Here is a 22,546-nt window from a genome sequence, read left to right as displayed (position 1 = left end):
GAAGAATCGGAGGAATACCAAAGAGGATATCTCAATGCTTTGTCCGCTCAGCAGAGGCAATTAAGAAACCGAGTTGTTCCCATAAATCCCATTCAGAAAAGGAAAGATACTTCAGCAAAGAATGATTCAGCTTCCCCACAGACAAAAGGAAAAGACATAATTGATCCTTCAGCAAGTCAATCATCATCAGCAAGCAAGTTAGATCAGCCAGCAAGTACACCGAGAGATAAAGTTGAAAAAAGAGAAGTTCCGGCTAAAGAAGGTGAGAAGGTTTCAGCTTTCAGTTTGGAGAATGAAATTTCAAAGTTGAAAGTGTCCATTCCTTTGACGGAAATCATGAAGAACAGCACTTACCGAGGCCAAATCTCCAAGATGTTGAATTTTGATCCAATGCTAGACACGGTGAATGTAGAAGATGATCAGCCGGAATTGATTTTTGGGCCTGCTTTAAATGGTGAGTCTCCCGAAAGTGATGTTCCTCCATTCTATATCAGTTTACGATTGCATGAGTATGTTTTACATAATGCCATGTTTGACTCGGGAGCTTCGCATAATTTGATGCCGAAAGCAATTATGGAAAAGATGGGACTAGACATCACAAGGAAATATCATGATTTGTATTCATTTGATTCCAGCCGGGTAAAATGTATTGGTTTGATCAAGGACTTGGTGGTGAGCCTAGATCAAATCCCAGCAAAGAATGTTTTGATGGATGTGGTGGTGGCGGATATTCCTCCACGGTTCGGCATGTTGCTTTCGAGATCTTGGGGAGCCAAGCTCAAAGGTACACTTCAGCTTGATTTTTTTTAATGCTACAATCCCGGTCTTTGGTCAGATGAGGAAGTTATATAGGGAGCAAAAGATGAAATACATGATCACTAGTAAGGAAAAGCCAGTGAATCATCCTGTAAATTATGTACATACAGATTTGGAATCGTTTGTTTTGTTTGTTGATAATTTTAATGAGATAGATTGTCAGTTGGTTCAAGCAGAAGATATACCAACATTACAGAAAATTTTAGAGAAATTTTGAGAAAAGAAAGTGAAGAAAGGTTCGCTGTCATGAAGCCAACAGCTGAAATGAACGGGCAGCAAACAGAAAATGCAGAGACATCACAATTTCAGCATTTAGAAGATGATGAGGATGGTCTTTGGACCATGGATTTTGATGGCGCTGTGGGCAGCGATGGTGCTGGTATAGGTGTGTGGATTCGAAGTCCATTTTCTGTCTGAAACAAAGTCCCAAGCAAGGTACGAGTATGCTCTTACAAATTGGCATTTGATTGTTCAAACAATGAGGCGGAATATGAGGCTCTCATTGCTGGCCTGAAAATCCTTCGGAAATTGAAGGCAAAGAAGATAGCAGTATATGGCGACTCCGAGCTGGTTATAAAGCAAGTGAAAGGTGAGTTTCAGGCCAAGCATCCTCGTATGCGAGCATATCGAAATGTTGTCCTAGATATCTTGAAGCTGTTTTCTGAACATACTTTGACATGTGTGCCCCGTATCCAAAATGGTGTTGCGGATGCATTGGCTAAGGCAGCAAGTAATCTAAAAATCCCCATGAATTCCAGCAATAAGTTTGAGATTTATGTGAAGCACCGTCCTACAGTCCCAGACAATCAAAGATGTTGGCAAGTTTTCCAAGATGATGAAGAAATCAAGGATTTTTTGCAAGTTGAAGGTGAGTTCAAAGACATTTCCATAGACACAGAACCTAAGGAAGTAAATCAAATGGATGTATTGCAGCTTAAAGACAATATCATTCCTAAAGGATTAATTCCTTTGGAAGAGCTGTTCGATCAAGATGATGTGGCTCGCAAACCAGCCTTGAGGCCAACGGAAGAAGGTGTCGAAGAAGTGAATCTCGGAACAGCTGAAAATCCAAAGATGGTGAAACTATCGAAAGCATTGTCGCCAAAGGTAAAGGAAGAATATATCAGATTGTTGTCTTCATTTTCTAATGTTTTTGCATGGGATTATTCGGATTTGAAGACTTATGGCACAAGTATTATTCAGCATACCATTCCCATAAAGCCAAATCAAAAGCCTTTCCGACAAAAGTTGAGAAGAATTAATCCTAAGTTGCTGCCATTGATTGAGAAGGAAATTAATAGGTTGTACAAATCTGGAATTATAGTGCCAATCAGATTTTCCGATTGGATTTCCAACTTGGTGCCCGTGAGAAAGAAGACCGGTGAGATCTGCTTGTGTATAGACTTTAGAAATCTGAATAAGGTGTCGCTAAAGGACAATTATCCGCTGCCCAAGATGGACCATATACTGCAGCGGGTAGTTGGGGCATCAAGGATGTCGCTACTTGATGGTTATTCAGGGTACAATCAGATTTTGGTGCATGAGGATGACCGCGACAAGACTGCATTCACTACTTCATGGGGAACATTTCATTATGCCAAGATGCCATTTGGATTGAAAAATGTAGGTGCCACCTTTCAGCGGGCGATGGACATGGCCTTTGCTAATGAGAAGGATGTCTTTTTGGTCGTTTATCTTGATGATTTAACTGTGTTTTCTAAATCTGATGAAGAACATTTGTATCATTTAACAATGGTGTTTCAAAAGTGCAGAAAATATGGTATCTCATTGAATCCAAAGAAGAGTCTTTTTGCCATGAGTGAAGGCAAGTTGTTGGGCCACATCATTTCCAAAGATGGCATTCGTATAGATCCTGCACGTGTGGAAGCCATTCAGCTATTAGAGCAGCCCCGAAACAAGAAAGAGATTCAGTCCTTTAATGGCAAGTTGAATTTTCTGCGTCGCTTTATTCCGAATCTTGCCGAACACCTTAGAGAAATCACTAACATGCTTAAAAAGGACAGCCAACTCAAATGGACCGAAGAGGCGGTAAAGTCTTTCAATTTGGTAAAGTTAATTTTATCTTCAGCCCCAACTCTAATCAGCCCGGATTATACACAAGATTTTATTTTATTTTCATTTGCTTCTGAGCATACATTGGCAGCTGTGCTGATGCAAAAGAGAGATGGAGTTGAGAAGCCCATTGCTTTTTTCAGTCGTATTATAAGGGACGGAGCGCTGAAGTATAATATCATTGAAAAACAAGCATTGGCGTTGGTAAAAGCCTTGAAAGATTTCCGTGTGTACATACTGAATTCCCACATTTTGGCATATGTTCCTAACGCAGCTGTTAAAGATGTTTTGGTACAAGCGGAACCGGAAGGAAAACGGGGTAAGTGGATTGCTGCACTATTGGAGTATGATGTGGAAATCAAGCCTACCAAGCTGATCAAGGGCCAAGGTCTCGCTAAATTGATGGCTGAAACAAATCTCCATGTCCTAGACATTAATTTGATTGCTGCCTTGTCCGACGAAGATGAAGAAAATTCAGCGCTACAGGTATCTGATATCTTTATTTCCTCTCCTTGGTATGCTGATATTGTATATGTGCTTCAAAATTTGTCTTCACCTCCCGGGATGCCTCGAAACAAAGCTAGGACATTGAAGTTAAAGGCTGCCAAATTTTGCATCATCAAATTTGCACTATATTGGAAAGACCCCGGTGGCATATTGGTGAATTGTTTGGTCGAGGAGGAAGCTAAGAGAGCTGTAGAGGATTTTCACAAAGGTGACTGCGGGGGTCACTTGTTTTGGAAGACCACGGCAAACAAGATCCTAAGGGCAGGTTTCTATTGGCCTTCGTTGTTTTCAGATGTATATAAAGCAGTCAAGAGTTGTCATGAATGTCAAATTTTTCAAGGAAAGCAGAAATTACAGCCCTTGCCTCTCAAGCCCATTGAAGTCAGCGCACCATTTCAGCAGTGGGGCTTAGATTTCATCGGCGAAATTCATCCAGCATCTTCCGGGCAGCATCGATGGATATTGACAACCACCGATTACTTCACGAAATGGATTGAAGCCATTCCCACCCGGCAGGCCACGGACTTGGTAATTATTTCTTTCCTTGAAAATAACATATTGTCACGTTTCGGCTGTCCACATAAGTTGATTACAGATAATGCAGCAGCGTTTAAATCAAAGAAGATGGTTGACTTTTGCTACAAATATAACATCAGCTTGGGGCATTCAACCGCTTATCATCCGCAAGGAAATGGGCTGGCTGAATCTTCGAATAAATCTTTGGTAAACATCATAAAGAAACTGCTGGAAAACAATAAGAAGAGCTGGCACAAACAGTTAGTAAATGCATTATGGGCTGATCGTGTAAGTCAGAAAAAGTCAATTGGTATGTCACCCTTTGAACTAGTTTACGGGACAGATGCGGTGTTTCCTACTTCACTTAGTATTCCGGTAGCAAAGTTGCTTCAGGAAGTTGGTGGTGAGGAGGATCCAATGCAAAGGCGGATTATTCAAATGATTCATTTACAGTAGACACGGGAGGAGGTTCTTCAAAATACTCTTAAGTTGCAAGAGCGCATAAAGAAAATCTATGACAGAAAAGCAAAGCCGGATGACTTCCAGATAGATGATGTTGTTTTGAGGTGGGATGCCCGAAATGAAGACAAAGGGAAACATGGAAAGTTTGATAACTTATGGAAAGGTCCTTACAAAATTGCAGCATACCGTGGTCCAAATGCCTTTCTTCTCAAGGAAATGAATGGTGATGATTGTCTCGGAGGGTCGGTCAATGGCCAGCTGCTTAAAAGGTACCATGTCTGAGCATTTTCTGCTCTAGCCATTATCATTGTAATTACCATTTTACTTTATATTTCACTACAAGTGTGCACTGACCTTTCATCTTTAGTCTGGGGCCCGCGGTGAAGGCTATAATTCTGAAGATGGAGATTAGTTGGTGTGAGTTTTTTATGTTGTTTTTATCAGTCCATTTTCTGTCCAAAAGTTGAGTTAGTTTGGGTCAAAGTTAGTCCAATTTTCAGTCAGTTGTTAAAGTCAATAAAGCTATCCCGGTTTGGGTCACATATGTAAATAATGACTCCATTTCCCAATGATTGAAAAGCACTGGTCTGCTCTCCCAGAGGTCTAAGGTTCTTGGTACCTCCAAGGAGCTACCATCCCCATTGGAGCCAATGTTAGAGTTGGTCTAGTAGCCCTCCATCAGCGATCAAAGCTCTTTGCATTTGCATAAGTAGGTGTCTCATCAGTGTCATCTCATTGCATTCCATTAGGCATGCCATAACCCTGATGGAGGAGCTGGTGTCTTTATTCCCCTCTTGGCACTGCTGGATCAAGTTGTTTCAGTCAATAAACTCTTTCAAGGTTTCTTGTCTTGTCTTGAGGTCAAAAGTCCTAGGTCTAGGGTTTAGGTCCAATTTTTCTTTGAGGTCATGTCTTTAAAAGTCAATAAATGCCCAGCAGGCCAGAGGGATGACTATCAAAGTATTTCTTCAAAAGATTTCATCTTGTACAGCTAATTTTTACCTTGGATTTAAAAACCCTGTTTTTAAAGACAAGGTCATTTTCTCATTTTTGTAAAAAGTTGTAAAAATTCAAAATTCTTCGAAAGTCAGCATGCAGCCCTGGTCCCCTTTGCCAAGATTCCTCAGAAGCTATCCCTGCAAAAATTTTCAAGAAAAAGCATCAGTTCAACCAATTTCAGGACAAAAGGAAACCATAAAGTCAGCAGCATTTAAATTTTGAAAAAATGTCAAGTTATAAACATTAGAAAGAGGGTTTGAGGGGAAATTAATTTAAATCAAGCCTATAAAACCCCTCCCTCCCTCCATTTGATCATCATTTGCCTCAAAGCAATAGTGAAAAGCGATTTGGAGAGAAATTGGGTGAAATTGCAAACAGATCCCGCGCGCGACCCATCCAGACCTGCGCGCGTCGTGTTGGGAATTCATCCACAAAAAATTGCCTGTAAACTGTAAAACAACCCCAAATTTCTTCAAGGTTGCTGGTAGGCCTCCAATCATCAAAATGTATTGTTTGCTAAAGCTTGAAAGAGCATGAGAATGTATTTAAAAGCCATTATTTTCAAATGAGGAGTCCATGTGTATTTGCTTAAGAATGTCAAAGTGCTAGTAAAGCTAGGGTTTGTTTTGTTGTTTTCAAGGTCATCCTTTTCACCCCCACTTTTTCCCCACATCCCTTTACCACCTCCCATATCATTTCTACCTAATCCCCCTCCCAAAAATACCAAAAGCCCTAAAACCCTACCCCTATTCCTAAAAATCAATAATATAACCCTAAACCCTATCTCCCATAAAACCCTTGCAAATTATAATTGTGTGATGGTGTATATGTCATGATTCCTTCCCTTAATTCCCTATTTCATATATTTTCCCTAATTTCCCTTAAAAGTATCCCCTCCCTAACATCTCCCTTGTGTTATTTGTCCTCTTGAAACAGCATTTCAACAATTAAAACAGCAGATTTTTTAGCAGAAGCAGCAGTACATTTCAGCCACTTTGCTCTTGAAACCATGTCAGAAACCGAAACCGACTATGAGCAAAGTGATGACCGTGAGTCAACACCAGAGATTGAGGTACAAAGGAGGCCTCACAGGGGTGGTAAGAGTGGTCACCATGTGACAGAGGAGCCCACCTCTTTGACCTATTTGCAGGCTTGTCCACTTGCAGTCACATGTTTCCGCCACCTCTCATGTTATGAATTTTGCGAGAGGATTTCTCAAATTCAGCACCATAGGGAATTGGTCTGCTTGTTTGTTTTGCATCTACATGATGGGCATGTAAATCTTGCAGGGGTGGATTTTATATTGTCATCTGAAATTATTGCTCAAGCAACAAGGATACCCAATGTGGGAGAAGAGTGGAACAAGCGCAAACTATTGGACAGATTTCAGTATGAGCCCTACATTAAACCTGCCTACATGAGGTACATGACTGGTGTATTTCCTTTCAGATTTTTGAGGGATGAGTATGCTCCCTTGATGAGGCTCATCATGCGCTATTTCACCTGTGAGGACAGATTTTCATGTTTGTATTCGTACCATATTCGCTTGTTGATGCATTTCACACGGGTACGGATGATGAACATACCATTTTTCATGTGCCGGAATATTGAGAAGATGGTGCCCTTGATGCAGAGAAAGAGCCCAGCACAGCAACACAGGAGCATCTATCATTATGGTTTGATCCAGCTTGTGGTCATACATCAGTTGGCTCAGCAGGGTATCCCATGGGAGGATTTTATCTCTCGAGATTTTTTCACAGCACCAGCATCATCACCCCCTGAGGTTGTTCATGAGGAGGGAGGGCCTTCACAGCAGCATGATATTCCTGAGACCAGACATGTCAGCTCCCCTCCATGGGTCACATATTAGAAAGGCCACAGGGCCTTATTTGCATCAGCTAGGCGAGTATTTTCTCCACACCAGGTGGAAGGGGTCTCGCCTTCTTCATCAGCACCGCGAGTGTTATCTCCACACCAGGTGGAAGGGGCCTCGCTTCCGACAGCAGCACAGGTACAGGAGAGAGGCAAGAAGCCCAATATTGATGAGGGGCCATCAGGTGATCCAGGCATAGATGTTGTTGACCTTGATATCAGTTCTCCTAGCCTAGAGCCAAAGGAGATCATCCAGCACCTAAGGGCTGAAAATGACTCGTTGCAGCAAAGATTGGAAATGGAAAATTGGACAATCACCTACTTAGAGCAGCGCAACAAGCAACTTGAAGATGAGCACACTCTTGATGAGTTGCGGAGGATCCATGAAGACCGCAACTTGGCTCGTAAGAGACCCAGTGATTTGGTACCCATTGAGCGAGAGGCTATGCTTCTCCAGGTCAATGCTCATTTGGAGAGGTTGCTGGCCAAGGCCAACAAAGATAAGGACCTGCTCCGGAACATGAAGAACCACTATTGGGCCCGAATGCACGTATGCAAAGCAAGAATGAAGGTGCTCCAAAGACGGTTGGCCAAAGCACTAAAACGAAGGAAAAGGCCCGATCCCCTCCACATCTTGGCTGAGGCTTCCTTGAAGGAGCATGATGCTAAATGACTTAACTCCAGCACAAATTTCAAAAAAATTTGAGCATTTTTGGGTCACTTGTGAATTTTTGGGCAAAAAACAGGTTTTCTCCACCAACACGTCGCGCGCCGCGCGCGACCCTTTCGATGGGCAACTCCATTTCGGGAAAACTCAGCATTTTTGGATTTTTCATGCAAAGATACACCTGCTCAGCAATTACCAAGAGATTTCATCAAATTTTGAGCCTCTAGAAGGTCAAAAAAAAAGCAAAAAATGACTTTCTGCCACCTTTTTGACACACAGGAAGCAGTCTTGGGAGATTGCAATTTTGGAGGGGCAAATGGCCACCAAATTCAGAAATTCCACTTGGGTTGGAAAGTAGACATCTAGAACTTTCCAACAAGCCCACTTTTGCCTCATTTGGACACCTGGAAGTGCCTCAAAAGCAGCTCCAAAGGCACGCGACGTGTTCAGGATCAGGGCGCGACGTGTTGGGCAGTTTTCACAGAAATTCACCTACAGCTCAGCAAAACGCAGTTTTGACTGGATTTGACTTTTTGGAGTAGATTTTGATCCTCCTTGTTGTAAATGATGTAATTTCATGATATTTTGACACTTATTTATCTCTTCTAGAAGATTCATTCATGAGATAGGTAAAAATTTAATGAATGAATTGGTTTCCTAGCTTATAGAGGCAAGTTGTTTTCATTGCCTAGTTTTCAGTGCTCAGTTTAGAATTGGTTGAAACAGCTCCTAGGATAGTGAGCTCGACCCCTAGAGGCAATGAAAGATGTTAGATTGCCTATATTATGTACTTTCTTGGTCATTTTCATGGTTGGACTCTTGAGGGAGAAAGCTCTATTGTATTACTCATTGTATCTCTGCAATTTTGGCAAAGGAAGAAAGACCAGGGTTTTGCAGTCCTTTTTGGGATTCCTGTGGTTATATGTATTGATGGTGTGTTTCTCTTTGTACTTGTAAGTTTGTTATGTGAATCATCTCCTTACTTTTCCTTCTGCAAATTAGGCAAATGAAGTGTTAAAGTAGAATTCTTGATTGCCATGCTCTGCTTTTAAGTTTGCTTAATATTTATGTTTTCATCTGTCTAAAGAGAACTCTTGAAGGTTTCTTGCTCTCTTTAGCCCCTCACCGGTCATTCCTATCCATTCACTTAATTCAAAGGCATCAATACAGTCTCCTACCTTGCCCCAAAGAACCCCCTGCAAAAACTGTGTCCAATCCCCGCACCCAAAATTGCCTTTCCCCGATTTTCCACCAAAATCCTAAAACTTCCCAATTCAAACCTTTTTATCAGTTTACTAGCCTAAAATCAGTGTTTCCTTATTGGTTATCTCGCCCGTTGAAGATCTTTACCGAGATAGACCGGAGAGAGCCCTCTCCTGCCCCGTAGGGCTAGCTACGAGGCTAAGTGGTTTGATGTTGCCTTGGAGTTTACCTTTTTCAGCCTGAGGTGAAATTTCAAGCGCTAACAGTTTCCATGCTTAGTAGAAGGAAGTCCCGACATGTAATCCATGGAGATGGATTCCCAAGGTCAACTAGGAGTAGGCAGAGGAGTACTTCCCAACATCCTGTCGAAGGTTTGGCCAATAAAAATACTTCTGCAACATTGCCACTATTTTCTCTACCCTGAAATGTCCAACGACCTAACTGTAGTGCGCCTCACAAACCATCTTGGCACGCTTGCTTGAAGGAACGCATATGTTTCCCATGTGGCATAACAGTGCATCTTGGAGGTGAAAATTTGGAACTTGCTTACCTTCCAGGAGTGTCTGGTGTGTGCTGCCGAATTTTGGATCGCTCTTGTAAAGATGCCGCCACCCCTCAATATCGTGCCCACAAGAGTCGAGCACAGTGGTTAGCGCCATGACCGACAGTCAGCTGAGGAAGTCTACAACATTGTTGGTGTTGCCCTTCTTGTACTTAATGTTCAAATGGAATTGTTGCAGGTATGTGGACCATTTCTGATGGTGATCATTTTGAAACTTCCCTTGTGTCTGTATGAACTATAGGGGTTGGTGGTCTGTGTGGATGACCATTTCCTTCCCCATAATGTAATGCTTCCATTGTCGGTAGGCTTACACAATGGAATACATCTCTTTATCATAGGTGGGATACTTTTGGACTGTTTCTAAAAGCTTCTCACTATGACATGCCACTAGATGCCCCTACTGAGTAAGAACTGTACCAATAGAATAGTCGGAGGCATCTGTCTTGATCTCAAATGGTTGATGCAGGTTTGTTAATGTGACCACTAGTGTAGAGGAGAGGCGATGCTTCAACTTGGAAAATGCCTTATGTTGGGATTCATACCAAAATAACTTTGCTTTCTCTCCCCCCTTGGTGACTTGACTTAAAGGCCAAGTGATATGAGAGAACCCCAACACGAACCTGCGACAGAAATTGGAAAGACCCAAAAAGTTGCGAAGCTTTGTTAGAGTGGTTGGGGTTGGCCAATCCCGAATAACTTGTATCTTGGCTGGGTCCACATACACACCCTTCTCATCAATGATGTACCCCATATATTGAACCTGGGTCATGCTAAAAGTGCATTTCTTCAAATTGGCACACACCTTGTGTTGTCACAGGGTTTGAAGGACCTATCGAATATGGTGGAGGTGCTCCTCCCAACTCTGGTTGAAGATCAATATGTCATCTAAACAAACCACCATGAATGCATTGGTGAAGAGTCGCAAGATATCTTCCATCAATCTCTTGAAGGTTGTGAGGGCATTCGTCAACTAGAAAGGCATGACCAACCATTCGAAAAGGCCCTCCTTGGATTTTAAGGCAGTCTTCCACACATCGAAGGGTTCGATAGGCACCTGGTGATAACCAGACTTCAAGACAATCTTGCTAAAATATTTGGCCCCCTTGAGTTGGTCTAGAAGGTCATCAATCTGTGGGATGGGTACCTATTCCAAACAATGATCTTGTTCTGCATCCGATAGTCAATATAGAGTCTCCAGGTCCCATCCTTCTTCTGTACCAATACAATTAGGCTACCACGGGGTGATGATCTTGGCTTGATGTGCCCTTTATGCAACAACTCTTGAATCTGCCTCTTTATCTCATTGTTCTCCAAAAAAAGTGTCAATAGATCGGTCAGTTGGGTAGTGACGCGCCCGGGGTCAGATCAATGGATTGCTTGACCTGACAGTGCAAAGGTACCCCGGTAGGTGAGGCGAAAAAGTCCCTGTACACCTCCACGATCTTGTCCATCTGTTGCTGCTATAAGTAGGAGCCATGTCTGGAATTCGTGGCCATAACCTTCTTCTTGCCTTGAGGGAAAATCATAAGGAAAACAAATTTCCTGGTCTGGGAAATGATCTTATTACATTGTTTTGCAGTGATCAAAGAGATGGTGGTAGGCAGGGCTACCTCCGGTATCCTATACAAATTATCCCCAAAGTAATCTGAATTAGAGTAGATTAGTAATGTTGTGCTAATTCCCCATTTAGAAATAAACCCAAGATGCTTATCATTTTCTTTTCAAGTGCTTAAGGATTAGAAAACTTTTGAAATTAACAGATTCCCATGAGAGTTTCTTATGTAAATGTTATAAACAATTTAACATAAAAACATATGTTTAACAACAATAATATAACAAAATGGTCAATATACAACACACAACAAGAACATGATAAAGGATTTCACCCCTCCTAAGCTACGTCTCCTTGGTCCAACTTCCAATGGTTTGGGCCTCCCTATTATGTTCAAATTACATCAAAAGTGTGTTTTCAATGCTCATATGCCTCTGAAACCTACCTCAATGAGTTCATAATACCAAAAATTGGTAGAATTGATTATTTTTTCATCAAATTTTGATAAGAACTGAAGGAGTTATGACTTCTCCCAGTTCTCCCACTATTCGTTCACAAAATTCTCCAAAACTAGTAGAAAACTACAAATTATCCCCAAAATCTGATAACTGGGAAATAATTTTGCCACACTATGGGCCATATCCTTTCGGCCTTATCGCAGATCGCAATCGGCGGGTGGAATGTCTTGTTTACCCGGTGAAATGTTGTGATTTCGATAGCGCGGACCCGCCGGAGTTTTAAACTGTGACATATAATGTTACCGCGTCTAGGGTCTTTCGCATTCGGGACTTAACTTGTGTCAGGGCCTATTCCTGTTACTTTTGCAATTGCGATATGCAATCACATCACTAACCTTGTTGGGGCTAGGGCCGATACTTGTTCTCTGATCCCTTTCATCGATTGCAATTGTGATTTGATTGCATCGCAACCCAACCTACCAGGGGCTTATTTGAAACACCTTTTCAACCTACCGCTGCGATATGTGATTTGCGAGGACCAATGGCGGGCTACCACTTGGTGCCTCCTTATTTGCTGAAGACTTGCTACATAATCTTAATCTTGTCATATAGGCAAGTCAAACCTAAACTTTGACTTGCTCTAACTTTTGCATACAAACGCAGTTTTGAGTGTCGTTCACACTGTTAGATTCAGAATGACGAGCTCTTCAATCTGAAGCTAAGATTGACAAGATTCTAACACTTTGATTTTTTAGCATAATTCTGAGCACCTAATCACTCCTCCCCACTAGAAGCCTTTGGGACCCCAAAAGGATCATTTTCAGTTATTAAACAGATGAGGGTACTGTTCCCTCACCTTCCCCACTTCAATCCATTTGGCCTTTGATGGATGTGTACCTTTGAGACACACCCGAAGATAATCAATATTTCCTCTTTTAGTTGCCCTTGTCCTTCTGTCAAGTATAGTGTCTTGCTGAAGCATATCAAGGTATTCTGGAGAAAAGTTTTGAATATATGGAATTTGAACATTCTCTCCTTGATCTTCAATCAAAGGAGGTTCATACAATCTCAAATTTTCAACATTAAAAATGGAATAGATTTGCATATATGAAGGAAAATCAAGCCTGAAAGCATTATTATCAATCTTTTCTAGAATTTTAAATGGACCAAACGAATTGGTTTCAGCTTTTTACCTTCATCTTGAAGCCTTTCGTATAGCCAAACTTCATCACCTACTTGAAATTGATGATTCACACGATGCTTATTATGCCTTGCCTCATACTTTCCTTGACTCTTTTCTAGTTGTTCTTGAACTGTTTGGTGAATCAACTAAATTTTCTCAATGAATTTATTTTCCCTATCTATGTCACTATGTCCATCTACAACTACATTTTTCTCAAAAATGAAATCCAAAGGCGTTTTAGGAAAATAACCAAGACATGCCTCAAAAGGCGAAGTTAGAGTAGAAGAGTGTTTTTCTCAGTTGTAAGTATGGTGAATATAATGCAAATGTTCATCCCACAACTTAGGATGTTTGTTGCAATATTGTGGTGAAGTAAAATTATGAGTGCGAACACAAACAATTCCTCTATCTCGATAGCAGGTCTAGCCACTAACAAGACATTCTATGGAAGATTTCCATAGGTTAGAACCAATTAATAGGTCCTACCTCTTAGTACTCTTATCCCGTTTGGTGATGACCTTGCTTGCTCGCTTCAGCTATCTCCCGTTTCCTTCTTCGAACACCTGAAACAAGTAAACAATAGCAAACAACAACCGTGATAATAGACAAATTGTAATTCAACCTACTTAAAAAGTCAAGAAGCATTAAGCTATAAACATGTAAGATGACACATTATGTAGGAAATAAATTGATAGTTTCATATATATTAGATCAAGAAGAGATTACAACCATTGTCTTGACATTGTTGTTCTCCTTCGACAAAACCAGGTTCCCACACACTTCCGTTAGCATTCCATGATGGCCTTAACAATGATAGTTTTAAGTCTCTTCCCTTTAGGATTCACACTTCTCCCTCACACACAACTAGAGCGCTACAACTATGAACAACTTGTTGTTTACTCCAAACTTAATTAGCACTAGCACACCAATCTTAACACTTCAACACTAGCTTGTGCTTGGGGAAAAAGGGAGTTTTATATAGCATGAATGGATGGGAGATGGTTCCTCTTCTCATGGGAGAAGGTCTTATCTCTTGAGGTAGTTCCATCCTTATAAGGGAAAGAAACCCAAACTGACATCCTCGACTCCATCCGTCTCAACCATTTACCAAACTTCCGTTATGAAGCTTCTAGAGTTGGAAGCTTCGACTCCTTATTTAAAAAACTTTCCAAAAGAGGATCGGCACGACTGAAACAAAGCTCAGTCGCTCCGGTCGGTGCTAGGGACAATGTTAGTCCCTACATATCGGCGCAAGGAGGAAAAAGGTCATTAGCGCGGTCTTGTAAACTGGGAAAAACAAAAGATTTTTGGGAAATGGTGCAAAAGGGAATTGTTCTGCTCATGAAGAGGGACACAATGGAAGTTTCTTCATGAAGGGAAAGCATGTAGGGTTCAGTGTAGAGGTCCTCTAGGATCAAGGAACGGGGAGTACAGGGACAGTAGCAAAATTTTGTGTAATAGATGCCCCCTAAAGCGTGAAGGCCGAACTAGAGTGAGGGATGAAATGATTTATGAATCAGCACGGGGAACCAGAGTCTATCGTTGGAAAACCTACAAGTAAGTACATATGCATATACATAACTGATAACTCTGTCAAATGATACATGAATCATGGTGTGGACGTAGCCATCTAGAGAATGATCATGTAAATGGATCCAACCATGGGCGCAGCCATGTGATAAAGAGGACCATATCGAAACCAAGGTATGGTTGCAACCATCCAATAATGAGAAGGATCACATATGATAACTCATAGTATGGTCGCAGCCATCTATATAAAAGAGACATGTATATCAACATAATCAAGTCACACCGCTTCGCACCTGGACTTTTGTAATATGAGCCCAGGGTCTTGTGCTCCAACATGACCTGATCAAAGTACAAATTCTAGCATGTGAATAGATGTGTTGACGTCGAACATGCTAGAAAATCGCTTGATTAGATGTGAAATGTTAACAAGCGCGAGAGAAACCACCAATAATGACAATAGTCCTCAAGGTACTATCAGCACAATCCACAAAATGTGAATAAAGGAACATGAAGTTGAACACCCGTGAAATCACCTGATCGAAAGCCAATGATGTGAACTTGTCATCGAGTGCGAAGAACTTTCCATTAAGGCATGCAAGCTCTAAGGTACTGGAAGGGAGTCTCTAAGCCAACTTCCAAAATAATTAGCTGAAGTCGACAGGAATCAACTGCATCGAAGGAGGGCCATAATGTATCCCACATCATCGACACGAGACAAAGGGATGCAAAATTATTTTGGATGATACAAAGAATCAGGGGTAAGTGTAATTGCAGAAGGACAACTCTTAAACATATTGGAGACATGACTAGAAGTTTGGCAGCTTTTGGTTCCAATAGGATCGATGGTCATGATGACGTGGCAGAGATTGAATGGAAGGAAAAAATGAATGGCCCAACCCAGGAAGGTCAATGATAAAAAGGAGCATATCCCATCCTAACACGAAGCAGAAAGTGTCATGTTCAAGAGTGAGTTGCCGACACAACTAATTGAATTTCCAAATTTTCCCCCACCATTCCTGGCAGGTACCCCAATTATTTTTTAATCGCAAGCTTGAAGGGGATATCATATGCTTGCATTGTAAGTTCATCCTTTAGATGAATCTGACCTAGTAAGTTTAATGAGCCCTAGGAAAGAGAAGCTCATGTTTGTCATGGTGACGAATCCAATGTCGTTCAATATTTTAACAAGTCCAACAAAGGTGTAACTCAGTATCTTTTTCATGTTTAGAGAGTTTGAAAAAGACACGGAAAAGAAAAATCCACATTGTTAATTTCATACATTTGTGTCTCTCGAGCTCGAAAAGGTAGAAAACGATACTTGAGAGAAGCGCTTGACCATTTCAGTCAAGGAGTACCTTTCTCGTAAATAGTGCATCCCAGCCCGAAAAAGGAGTAAACGTATACTGGGTGCACGACGTTTCGCATCCATTAACAAGTTCGAAATGACAAGGGCTTAGCTATCTTTTCGTGTTTAAAGGGTCAAAAAAGAGCTTGAAAGTGAACCCCCCATTTTATTCTCTTTTACGATTCAAAAGGGAAAAATACTCACCAATATTTTCATTTGAGTTTTACCAGTCAAGAAAAGAGTTGAAACGTGACTCAACATCATTGTCGAACATCCATCACCTATTGTTGTGCAAAAAAGGTAAAGTATTATCCAGTTCTTGAGGCAAAATAGGTCAAAATACTTAAAAATCCCTAATATTTCATGAAAAACTTAATAAGAGGAGGGAAAAGTAAATATTTTTTTACGATTTACCATTTTACCTTGCTGTGAAAAACTTTTCACCCACTTTTTCCCTAATTTTTCCGGAGGAGATTGCGGGAGATCCTGGAGGTCATTCTCCGAGCTGCCAGTTGCAGTAAGAGCCAAGGCCCTAAGCTCCATTTCCATACTATTTATTCTTGTTCTCATCCATTTTTTGGATTTCTGAGGGAGGTTTTGGCAAAAAAAAAATGCCCTCGGTTAGCGCGAGTTTAGGGCACGGAATCGGGCTAGCAGAGGGTGATTAAAACACCTAATTGCACCGTCCACGCAATTGTTTTTAAAACAGGCGCACCGATGTCGTGAACAAGGAAAAAAATCATTTTCCTCTCAAAACCAGCATTGAAATCCAAATTTTACTGGCCAAAAATGATTATTGACTTGAATACATGGTTTTTGTAGGAAAGAATCATCGAAAATGGTAGACTGGAAAGAACATGAGCATGAAGATGTGGACACTCAGGCACTGAATGATCCAAATTTCCTGAACGCTTTGAGGAACTGTGGGCTCCTCAAGTTCTTTCTCACACCAAGGATGCGGGCTCAACCTGAGCTACTTTGATACCTTATTAGTCTTTGGGACATAAATCGGGAAATATTTGTCATTGGTGACCAGGAGCTGGAGTTAGAAACTTCAGACATATATTTCATCACAGGATTGTCCGAGAGGGGGGAACCAGTCAACCTATATGGGTCACGATCGATTGGGGAAAGCATATCCATGCTACTTTCCGAACATTGCCCTGAAGCCCTCAAATCCAAGAGCGGCAAGATTGATATTGCCACTGTGCGAGATCTGACACTGAGAGTGCTATTGTTGACTATCAACAGAGTGGCGGGGTCCCAAGCAGTGCACGAGACTAACAAGTCAAAATTTATATATGCCATCGACTGTACAGCACCGACGATCTTCAATTGGGCAGAAGCCATGAAGATCAACATAAAACACCAGCTGAAAAAAGCTAAGGTGGGGAATCTGAAGCAATTTTGCTTCGGATCTATACTAGTGACCTTTTTCTTGGAACGGGTGTCGTTGTTCTAGTACTAGTTGACTGAGGTAGATCTGTCGATGCCACGAGACCCACGGATGGCCCATTGGAGTCGTTTGATGCCTAGGATCACTGGGGGCCAGCATATGTCTTACAGGCCTGCCTTCTTTTCATGGCTACGATGACAGTTGATCATCGTGGAGGATTGGCCATACAGTGGTACCAACTTCCATGGAGATCTGGACATGTCGCTGCTAGATGGGGAGGATTTTGACGATGAAGGTAAAAAATCAATTTTTTATTTTGTGATTTTTAATTGTTTTTTATATATATGTGTTTATAACATTTCATTTTATAAATGCAGATGTTGGACCAGAATGTCCTGCTGTGAAGTCCTCGATAGCCAGGCGCATCACCCGCCAATTTAATGTTGCTCCTTATCAGGAGGGGAGTGACAACAAGGAGGAGACCGCGAGGAACCTTGAGGGGTTGACTCATGGTATCCCAGAGTATGCTCGAGTGGGAGACATCCCTTGCCAATACCAGAGACACACGGTGGGAGTATTGGATCGGATCCACCGATTGCAGACTCGTGTTGCACAAGCACTTTCATGCTATCACGATCACCATGTTGATTAGTTACTAGGTCCAGCATTTTACATTTTTGAGGCCTGCGTGCCACGGATATATGAGGCCTGTGAGCCATTGATGTTATTTGAACACACATATTATTTTTGGGGTTTTTATGTATATATATATATATATATATATATATGTTGTATTTTCTTGCTTATTATGGTACAAATGTTTTTTTTTGGCTTTTCACATGTTTCGTAAATGTCTATCCAACACATAATTAGCTAATGCATCTGTCAATGTATTCATGCATCTATGTTATAGCTCTGATATCACTTGTTATAGATCTGATCTAAAAATATAAGATAATAGAAATAAACCCAAGAATAACAAGATCTGAATATAGAAATGCTTCACTTTATTAATCAAACCCTTAAGGTAGGGCAACACCATACATTCACTCCTTAAGGAAGGAGAACACTCCACAAGCCATATGCCTGTTCATACAATAATCCTTGACATCTCTTAATAGGGAGTCTCTAGCCTCTATATAGGCCTCATACATACAATACCATGGGTCATTACCATGGTTCCCTCAATACCATCTATCTAATATCATGGGCTTATTACATTATTGCTAACTACTTGTGGTCCCTTACATGATACGAGTTAACCACCTTATTTATTACTATGGCCCATCCCAGTATTACATTATTCCCTTGGGTACCTCCCTTTGTACCCCATATTATCTCCCCTAGGTATACTACATTCCACCCCCCTTAAAATGTTTCGTCCCTGAAACATAAGAAGAACACAAATAATAAGATCTACTCAAAAGAGTAGTCCACTGGTACCATGCACGTGCATCTAGCCATCCCAGAGAAATGTGAACCCTCGATCTAGTTGGTGCCTCGCTCGCTTGAGATGGAAGTTGACCCTGGCGACTCTTCTATGTTGATGTGTAGTAGGTGGATCGGTGCCTCTCTCTATCTGTCATGCCGAGGTTGTTGTCCTTGTGGCTAATTCATTGCCATCTTGTTGGTTGTTTTCTTGTGGGGTGATCTCGGTGGTGATATGCTGAAGTGTTAACCAACGGTGTATCTTTCTTTGATTCACCACCTAATGGAGGCTGATTGGTATCTGGTACATGTTTTGGTGCCTGCTGTTGTTTCTTATCTTCCAATATTACTTCAACCACTGAGTCCTCATCTGATGTATCAGTACCTGTAACATTTTCTGCTTCAGCCTCCTTGGATTCTCCATGTTTTTCTGGTACCTGGTTCGATGTTTGTGTTTGGATGTCGACCATTAAAGTCTCATCATCTGATGTGTCAGTGTCATTAGAGATTTGTGCTTCTACGTCCATAATCTCTACTTGGGTCTTAATGGAAATATCCTGCAATGTAATTTCCTTCTTTTTATACCAGAGCTTCAGGAATTTCTTCTGCACATTAATATTGACAGTACCCACAGATTCCATCCAAGGATATCCCAAAACAACATCCATGTTATCCATATCTGAAGTATAAAGTTCACAATGCAACACATACTTATCCATAGAGAGCTTCAAATCTTTATAAACTTGAACATCCTCTTTATCAACCTGTGTGTTTTCAATGTGTTTTGTTGGAACTTGCAATTTTCCTGCCAAATTAACATTGATAAAATTATGCTTGCAACTAGGATTTATAGACACAATGATCTTGTCCTTCTGAATCAATCCATGAACTTGCAAGAAGGAGATACCAACAAAAAATAACCCTTTAGGTTTCTTGGTTTCCCTCTTTCCTACAAAAATAAAATCTTTTTTAGGTTGTGTGCATGTCTGTCTAAGCTTAGTAAGAGGACCCAAAAAGTTAGATTTATGATCAAAGTGGTCATAAATGGATTTTGTGAACATCTGCCAAGTAATTGTCCTTAGATAGCATTTAGAATGCGACTGCCACCATTGCCATCTTTCTTGGTCCAAGTAAATGGTTGCCACACGTAGTTTAGTTTCATCATTTATGATGTGTTCCAGAGTGAAATATTGTTCCATTTGTGCTAACCATATTGCCGGATCAGAGCCATCAAATTTGTACATCTTCATCGAATTTCGATCTAGGCACTGGAATTTCAGATTCGCACTGCAGTTGTCCCGCCTTCACAAAAATTTCTGAAAAAATAGCTGATTTTAAATCAGCGATATCTCCCTCATCCATACTCTGATTTGACCGGTTTTTTTTTTGAAATTGGGTATTTTTTCACAAAGAACTTAGATCTATAATTAGATTCTAAAAATATTTCCCCAGAACATATAGATATGATCTACAAACTCGCCGCCCCAAAAAATGTCTGCAACATAGCTGATTTTTAAATCAACGATATCTCCCTCATTCGGACTCCGATTCGGCCGATTTTTTTTTCAAATTGGGTATTTTTTCACAAAAAACCCAGATTTGCAATTAAATTCTGTAGATTTTTCACTAGAAGATACAGATCTGATCCGCAAACTCGCCGCCATGAAAAATGTCTGCAACACAGTTGGTTTTTAAATCAGTAATATCTCCCTCATCCGGACTCTGATTTGGCCGATTTTTTTTCAAATTGGGTATTTTTTCACAAACAACCCAGATCTGCAATTATATTCTATAGATTTTGCACCAGAACATACAGATTTGTTCTGCAAAGTCGCCGCCCCAAAAATTTCTTGCAAAAGATAAAAATAAAAATCTGCTTTGCCCAAGAAAGTGCTCTGATACCACTTGTTATAGCTCTGATACCACTTGTTATAGATCTGATCTAAAAATATAAGATAATAGAAATAAATCCAAGAATAACAAGATCTGAATATAGAAATGCTTCACTTTATTAATCAAACCCTTAAGGTAGGGCAATACCATATATTCATTCCTTAAGGAAGGAGAACACTCCACAAGCCATATGCCTGTTCATACAATAATCCTTGACATCTCTTAATTGGGAGTCTCTAGCCTCTATATAGGCCTCATACATACAATACCATGGGTCATTATCATGGTTCCCTCAATACCATCTATCTAATACCATGGGCTTATTACATTATTGCTAACTACTTGTGGTCCCTTACATGATATGGGTTAACCACCTTATTTATTACTATAGCCCATCCCATTTTTACATTATTCCCTTGGGTACCTCCCTCTGTACCCCATATTATCCCCCTAGGTATACTACATTCTAGGAATATGATGATATGTAATGTAATCAAAATTCCTTTCCAGTAGATGAATACGTAGATACATTCTCAATATTTGAGGGTTTCTGACGGAATATTGCTCGTTGATTTGAAGGACAACAAGCTGTGAATCCAGGTTGACAACCAATTCCTGAATGTCAAGAGCAATGGCTTCTAACAACAATTCGATGACTGCGCTGCATTTAGAAATGTTATTAGTTGTGTGACCTAAACAAATACCTTGAAGATCAACTCACCGTGAGGGTCATAACTGGCCCATCCCGCGGAGGATAGATTCCGGGTACTACGGCAAGCACCGTCAGCAAAATCGATGTGAGTCATGGACATTTGCAAAGCAGGGAAAAACATAATAAACAGGAAAGTTGTTTGAAAACTAACACACCAAACCACACTACACAAAAATGAATGACACACTAATGTACACAAGTAACAATGCAAGATGACCTATGCATAGTACTTTTGGAGGGAGTCCATGCTTGGACTCGGGTAATCAATCAACACAGATGAATGTCAGATTTTTACCATTGTCATGACGAGTAAGCATTGCCTCGGCCAAATAATAGAGTAGAACTCATATAAGGTGTTTCCCCCATGCCCCCTGGGCGAGGGAAGGTTACGAGTCAGATGACAACCCCATTGCAATAATTAGCAATTGGTAAAAACTCGGGGAGGGAGAAAAATCATGAATCCATGAGGGGATAAGAGTGCCTTTCGTTAAAATAACTTGACAATGTCAGGAGAAACTGACATGTCAATAGGCGGCTGAGAAGAGAATTGCTCGAGACACATAGACATGATCGTCAGGTGAGGTAGGAACGAGGAACGATGATGAGTATCATTCCAAGGTGGTTCCTCGAGAGACATTACTTCCATGATACTTTCGTTAGCAAGAAAAGTCTCAGCTAAGGGATCAGGAGATTCCGAAGCACCAAGCCATGGGGATTGAGAATATGTATCGAGAGAAGTCCTCGAAACAGGAGAATCAAAGGATACGGAACTTGAGGCCAAAACAATCTCCATGTAATTGATTTCGGCAGGACTAAGTGGCATAACCTCACCCCAGGTATCAACAAGATCTGGTGAAGGTATGACCCAAGGATCAAATTTGACTGAGATCATGTTGACAAAGGCAACATGAGGAGGTGGGAGTGGAAAAATTCCCATCAAGGCAGAATCTTTAAAAATACCTACCCCCACACTCTCATAAGGAGCACCAGTGTGCTTGCATAGGAAACATTGCTATCCGAGGAGGAAGAGGTAAAGAAGGACAGTTGGTCGACAGTGACAAACTTCCCTTGATGGGGAAAACGAATCACACGAAATAGGAAGGAGGCTACAACATGCATAGCATGGGTCCAGCTCCGTCTGAGCAGAAAATTATAATTGAGATTAGCATCAACAGTCTACCTCGACGTGTATTGTCTTGCCCTCCAAAGAAATGGCAAGGTTAGCTAAGACACTGAAGGGTCACGAATCATGCCCGTCAAAAGATTCCAAAGTGTTTTGGGATTGGTTCAAAGTAGGAGAACCAATTTCCTTCCAGCAGGTGACTAACATGATGCAGGTAGAATCACCTTCATAGATGACAATCGTATGAAT

This window comes from Pinus tabuliformis, chromosome 5_2, assembly GCF_031772625.1.
Source record: "Pinus tabuliformis cultivar Carrire ecotype Pingquan chromosome 5_2, CPIR1, whole genome shotgun sequence".
In the NCBI taxonomy this organism is placed as follows: domain Eukaryota; kingdom Viridiplantae; phylum Streptophyta; class Pinopsida; order Pinales; family Pinaceae; genus Pinus; species Pinus tabuliformis.
This window is presented reverse-complemented; position numbering follows the sequence as displayed.